Below are 7,822 nucleotides of genomic sequence, written 5' to 3'. Positions count from 1 at the left end.
TGAGGTGCAATGAGGGCATCCTCAGCTGCCTAAATTAATGGAAACTTTCTAAGTCCCTTCGTTATCCCAGGAAAAATTCATGCTGCACTGGAAAATTTTACTTTATCTTTAGTTTTTAAAGCTATTTTTTCTGACCATAGCATTCTAGTAGACAAGTTTTTTTTTTTTTTTTTTTTCTTTCAACGTTTTAAAGATGAAATTACATCTTGAAGTGAGAAAGAATTGGCTTCATCTTGGGAGGCAACTGTTCCATGTGTAGACATTATTTTATTTTATTTTATTTTTGGCTAATAGGGGATGGCTCTCTTGCAGAGCTAAAATTTCTATGCTCTACCTTCCCATTTTTATCCAAATCGGTACAAATGTCTATTCGATGCAGCAAAGTTCTACCCCTTGCCATCCAGTACCATTATATTAGAGACTTGTGGTGGAACATTTAATTTACATTGCAAACTATTTACCTTGGTTTCCCTAAGGACAGCATAAAATACTTCTGACTTAGGTTCAGATATATTGATTATACCTTTGGAGAGAGATAATAATGAAGGAGATGGTTTTACAAATTTCCATGAGACAGTATGACACAATTAGTGCCATTTCAGATGATCCCCTTTACCCCAAATCTGCTTGGATCATGATATGACTGACTATGTCAGTATAAATATCTAAAGAATTCTCTGAGACTTCGGCAGCTTGAGGTTTTGTCACTGTAAGAACACCATATAAAGTACATAGATGTTCTCACATATGGCACTAGAATCAGAGGATGAGAAAGGTACATCATAAAATGGCTTCATAAGTTTCAGATATTGTCGAGGAGATTATAACTGAAGAACCTGAGAAGACTGTTTTTGAGCACACAGAGACAACTGCAGAACAGTCCTTAGCTTCTTACTATACCTGAACGAGGCAGGAAGGAATAAAATTTCCTTTTCTAAAAAGAATAATTTGGTTGTTAAGTCTGTGATGTTTTATATAATAATAAAAAAAAAATTCAGCTCCAACTGCTTTAAAAATGAGATAAATGTATTGATTCATAGAACTATAATTCTGATGTTATATTAGGATTTGGTTGACCTAATCACTTTAACTTTTTTTCCATTATCTTTAGTCTAAAATTAATTCCTGTTATGTTTGTAGTAACTGGTGTTTTCTATAGCCAGAAAGAAAGCACTTGGGTTGTGGCATTCTGACAAGATGTTCTAAAGTGTATCTCAACTGGCTTTCTTAGGTCACCTGGCCAGCTTTAACCCTGTGTGTATGTCCAGGGGAGAAGGAATGCAGTGGTTGGGTTTCGGACCTACCTTGAAAGCCAGGAGTTAATCGAATGTACATTTACGTCTAACAGTGGTGAGGAGGGAGAAAGGAATGCTAAGCAGAGAAACCAGCATGTCCACTAAAGTAGATAGAAATGAAAGAAAAAAAGGCTAATTCCAAAAAAGTAGAAACGCTATGACTTTGTACAGAAACATACTTACTCTAATCTTAGAAACCTTTATATTAATTTGATCACTTAGAGGTAATTTGCTGTGAGCATAGCTTTCTCCTAATTTCAAAGGCTATTCCCTGAACATTGTATAAATTCCGGTAACACTGTAAACTCTCTTGGAATAACATCATTTGCAACTACATATATAACTTGAGAGAAATTCAAGGCCATGAAAGTGGTTTAAGGCCCAAATAAACCCTAAACTGCACTGAATACCCCCTCTGTTTTCAGCAGTTTTATAACATCATAAATATTGTTGTGTCTGACACTGCTAATGAGTTCCATAAAAGAATTTTTAGCCTACAAATATTCTTGTTCAGTACACTCCTTTTGGCAACGGTAGGTTTTTTTGTTTTGGTTTGTTTTGTTTTATTTTGTTTTTAATTTGACTGTGCTAAAATACATCATGGTTGGATAGATATTTAAAAAAATTAAAATACAATTTTATTACATCATAGCAAAAAGGCAGATTTTTGTTTTGGTCATTCAGTTGTTTTTTGTTTGCTTGTGCCCTCCTACAGCAACATTAAAATAGCAGTGTCCAACTGATATGCTACCAATGACAGGTTTTTGCCACTCTATTTCAGGTACGGATAAATGCATTAAAGTTTTAACCAAAATGTTTTTCAGGTGGTGACATTAAAACCAAAATTGTATTAGAGTTACATTCACCAAAGGATCAAAGTTACTTATTGAAATAAGAAAAGGAAACCTCAGATAAATCTCACCAACCACCTGAAGTTTTGAAAAGTTAATTACATATTTGCACAATCTTACAATTTATTATTAATTTTAGAAAAATACTCTGTCAGATTATACATGAAAGCCTAATTCAGATGTGCCATTAACATTCCTTTCTATTGAAATGCATTACAGAGCCTATCTTAATGTCAAGCAGTCCTGGTACCATTAGTGGGATGATAATTTATAGAGATAAATAATTTATGTTTTGTTCTCCCTGTTACAGAAGCATTTGAAAGAATGAGAGCTCTTTCCTTGTGCTAACCCCTTTTGAAATGTTTTTCTGGGCTTTGAGTCCTAGAGGCAGAAGGATGCCCTTGCCCTAGGGTCAGATATAATGGGATTTGGATTAAATTGTCATAAATTGAAGGGTGTGGTTCTGAAGTTAGTAGAAAATTAAGGCTGAAAAGACCTAAACCTCTCAGCAGTTTCTCTAAGGTAAAGGATAGAGATGAGTGTTTTGTTTACTTTAGTTTTTATTCTTTTTCTTGATTGTTGTGGAGAATGGAATTCTTCACAAGACACAGAAAAATATGGAAAGATTTAAAAGCTGATAAAAGCCAAAATGGGGGGCATGTAGAGACAGAGAGATGGAGAACCCTAAAAACAATGGCTTTGGTGTTTGGGGAAAGGGTTCTGGGCTCATGCTTGCATGGAAGAATAGGACTGCTCACATGTGAAGATCACATGCCTCAGAAAATGACTTGCTACACTGGCGACTATGTATAGTTCCTTCTTCCATTTTCTAGGCATTACTAAGTTCTTCAGTTTGTCTTGTGATCCTAGGAAAAGGAAGGTCCTTCGAGTTATGAAAAATTGAATTTCTCACCACCCTGGTGAAGTGAGGGCATAGTATCAGATTTAATTTAATTTAGAAAAATAAGGGTACTGTGGACCTTCCTTACACTCTCCTTACAATCATGATTGGAAATTATATCCTCTATTTGTTGTACCTCTGGTCTCTGCTAAAATCATCAAAATTCTCTTTCAGTTGCCATATTTTCAAATATTAAAATAATTTCTATCTTTAAATTCTGAATAAGAGACAGAAAAAGAAATAATTACTTAGCTAAATTACTTCTGTAAACATTAAAACCCCCTTTGATGTAGAAACAAAAGGAGATGAAAAGAGAATTTATTAAATTAGGTTAAAACAACCACAGACTCAAGTAAGGGCTGCCTTCATAACACTGGCTTCCAAGCAGCTTTTAGAGTTGAGAGAGTGAATAGATAGGAAAAAGTAGCCATAGCTCAGGAATATCTGACCTTCACAAATAACATTTTCTGTAAATGTAGACACAGGATGAAACCAGTTGAACTATTTGCTTTCTAGTTATGATAAAGATAAGGTACTGCAAGAATGCGAAACTTAACTAGAATAAAATGTATACAGCTCAAGTTTCTCCACAGATTAGCAAGAAAATTTGGATCTAAAGGAGCCACACATATCCATGGTATTCTTTAATTGGCATTATCATTTTTACAATGTGGTATATTTGGTGTATAAATTTCAAAACAGCTTTTATGTTCATAAGATTATTCATCTGACTAATAAAATCTTGGTTCATAAATGAGATGGAAAAGACTGGAGATCATCCAGCCCATCATTCCACTAGACAATTTCAAGACTAATAATCAAGATTTGTTTTTCATATTCCTTTGGCAACTTATAAGATAATTTTAAAATATTGTTGGATTTTAAAATCTGATGTGTATAATTGTATTATATATAGGAGTAATACTCATTTGTTCCATTTATCCTCCCAATATATAAAAGGGAAAACATATTGTATGCCAAAAGTTCTGAAATGGCTGTCTTTATCGAGTATTTACTATGTGCCAGATACTAGATGTTGAAATATTTTACCTCACTCATTTTATCTTCATTGCAACCCAATTAGGAATAATGTTACTTGAAAGAGGAACAAACTGGGCCTTGAAATTTAAGTAACCAACCATGAACTAGTGATTGACCAATTGACACAGCATCGTGTCAAACTCCTAAAACCCTGTGTGACCCACTGTTCTATAATGTAAATAAAATCATAGTAGTGAAGAATAGGATGTGATTCTCATTTTCTAAATTATGTATGCAATCTACCACCCAGACCAGCCCTCATATGCTTCTTCTTACTGTTTCATTTATAATTAACTTGTTCATCAATTACTTATTGAATTCTTCCTTTGTAGCAGGCAATGGACTTTTGAAATACAAGTAGATGTGATCCCTATTCTTATAAAATTTTTATTTAATATTTTCTTATAATTAGTAAGACCAACAATAGCTTACAAAATATCTTAATGGTTACCAGAGGGAAACGGGAGAAGGGGAGATGTAGATAAGGGTAAAGGGGTGACAGAAGGAGATTTGACTTTGGGTGGTGAATACAATGCAATAGACAGATGATGTATTATCAAATTATACACTTGAAACCTATATAATTTTATTAACCAATGTCACCCTGATAAATTTAATAAAAAATAGTTACAGATTGTGATAAGTAACGGAACTAAACAGAAGCACTATGATAAATTGAACTGTCTTTTAAAGAATGGTCATCAGAAAAGCCAGTTTGAAGCTGCTACCTGAAGGAGTAGAAGGAAGAACCACATCTTTCAACACACTTACTTCCAAATTCAATTTAAGTGCTCATATAATTTAAAACAGTGAGGCACACTCCAAGTAAACTGATGATTATTCCAAGATATCCCAATGATCAATCATACAACAAAATCATGTAGTCTTTCTCTCTAACCACATAGCTGCAGAATCCCTTTAAAACTCTTTAATGAATATAGAAAATAAAATACCAATGTATGCTTACTTATAAGTAGACTATATAACAGGATATAGCATGGGTTTTATCTGATTTTACACATAAGATTCTCTAGATAGTGGGGATGAGAGACTGAGTGTTTAAAAGGACAGTTTTGCAGCTATTTACTGTCATTTTATATCGAGGATAAAAAAGTTAAAACATTTAAGGATTATCTGTGGTTTTATGAAGGATGTTGTAGAGAATTCTGAGGCCACCCATGATTTGAGCAGGAGAAGAGCCATGGTATGTGTGTGCAATGGTAATAATTAGTGACAGCAATGGAAGTCAGAGAAGAGCTTGGTGGCAAAATACATCCCATTTGCCATCTCTCCTCTAAGACATAAAAGTTACCCAGAAGCATGACAAGAATTGGACATTATTAGTTAGGTCAGATTTCCTAGAACTTGAACCAAAGATTCAAATGCAAGTAATTTGTGAAGTGCTCCCAGGAGAAACTAAGGAATAAGGGATGCTAGATTGAGAAAAGGAACAAGAACAAGATGGTTGCAACTTCAGGTGAAGTCCCAGATTCAATCTGATCTCTTGGGAAGCCCAAGAAAATAAATTCTGAGTGAGGGATCTGGACTTCTGTTCCTCCACCTTAATCATTTTTATGTGTATCGGTTATATTAAGTATGTTCACGATGCTTTACAACTATCATCACCATCCATCTCCATCACTCTTTCCATCTTCTAAAACTGAACCTATATACCCATTAAACAATAACCTCCTATTTCCCTTTCCCCCCAGATCCTATTTACCACTATTCCACTATTCTGTTTTCTGTCTCTGTGACTTTGACTACTCTAAGTACCTCATATAAGTAGAATCATATGGTATTTGTCTTTTTGTGACCTGCTTATTTCACATAGCATAACATCCTCAAGGTTCATCAATGTCGTATCATACATCAGAGTTTGCATCAAGGAAAAAAGACTGTTGGCAATTCTGAACCTCTGCTTCTCTGTGTTTTATGATTACTCGTATCATTGAGAGAATTAGTAAAGCTTAATGCTAGGTAATTTTAAAAGTGAACAGATTAAGAGGATTACAGGAGTTTCAGACAGAGAGAGTAAGAAATTGATGGTGAAGCTGTAATTTAATAGACAATAAATTTTTCCCCAAACTAAGAAAGACAGTTCCCTCAATTTAGAAATCCACTAACTGTTGAGGACTAAGAGAAAAAAGTATCTAGTTGATATTCAGACACTCAAGGAAAAAAAAAAATATCCTAAATTCTATTAATCTATTAGTGAGAAAAAAGCAGGTTACCTACAAAAAAAAACAAAAACAAAAACAAAACAAAACAAAAAAAAACCACCCACAAGACCCAGAGTGACAGTAGACATTTCATCTGAAACATTAGTGGGAAGACAACTTTAGATTTTAAATGCCATACACAGCTAAATAGTCATTTAAGAATAAGGGAGAAATATAGACATTTTTAAGTGTACATGAACTCATAAAGTTTACCACAGTACATAATACCTTGATGAAAAACTTCTAAATAATATAATGCCATAAGAAGAAAAAAAAGATAGGAGTGGAGCACGAGGGAAGGATAAGCAAGCGAGTCACTAAAATATATTGACAAATCTAAATAAATACTGAATAAATGCTGAATTTAATAATAAACATCTATGTTTTAGAAAGCATTCTAGAATAAAAATTTCAGGCAATTATAGGAGTTTTAGGAATTGAGAGAATAATGTTGAAAGAAGAAAAAACTGATTAACATTCTTATTTTGTTCAGAGAATGAATGCAAATATTATACACATTTAAATGTAGGGGAAAAACTTTTATATGCATAGAGACTAGCTCCATGCAGAGCTGGTTCCTGCTGGGATCTGTAGCATAGTCATCTACTGAAAGCTTCTCTATTTTTATTGCTTCATCTGCCCCCACCCAGGGGTCCCCTAAACTGGTATTGAAACATGGACAGGGCATGGAAATGGGGCTGCAAAGGCACGAAGCGGAAGGTGAGTGCTGGTTCAGTGTTGCTCCTCTTCCCCATTGCCCCCTTTAGGCTTATCAATAAGTAATATATGAATATTTTGTCTTATTTTTTAAAATTAGAACCTTAAACAGTTATCTGGAGAGTTCTAATTGAATATAGGCAAGGCAGGGGAAGGAATGAAATACACAAAACTTAAGGATGTAAAGTTTTCATTTTTAAAGGCAAGGGCATTCCAGATGGCACATAGAAAACGAATTGAATGGAAGGAACTAGAGGAGGGTAGCATCATGGGAGTGGAAGGATGGAAAGGCAAGAAGAATTTGTGCTGTGATCAGAGATGATGACCCATGAATAGACACTGAGATAGGATATTCTGCAGGTGCCAAAACCCCCTGGAGGACAGGAGTCACTTGGCCTATTTGGAAGGAGTTCGATTCAGCCTGAATTACATGTAAATCCAAAAGAAGCAGACTAAATGAGTAGGGAGGCAGCTGGGTGTGTTTCCTTCCAGAACCACTGGCATGTAGAAAAAAGAAGTTGTTCTTGATGTATAGAATGATGGGGTGAGGGAGACCCTAGTTCATTTTATGAGGTGGGGCAGAATAAACCTGAGGTATATACAAGAATGAGAGTGTTTTTCAATGAATAGCATACAAATAAATAAATGGAACAACCTGTTGAGACTAAGTTTTTCTCTGTGGGCCATCTGGTTTATATCAAGTAGCACGCACTTATTTTATTTGATCCTTAAATAGGCATTCTCTCAAAGAGCTTCTAATGTAACCTTGATGTGAAACTGTTGCATATATACATA

This window comes from Pteropus vampyrus, unplaced genomic scaffold (genome assembly GCF_000151845.1).
Source record: "Pteropus vampyrus isolate Shadow unplaced genomic scaffold, Pvam_2.0 Scaffold53, whole genome shotgun sequence".
Classification (NCBI taxonomy): Eukaryota; Metazoa; Chordata; class Mammalia; order Chiroptera; family Pteropodidae; genus Pteropus; species Pteropus vampyrus.
Note: the sequence above shows the minus strand (reverse complement) of the source record.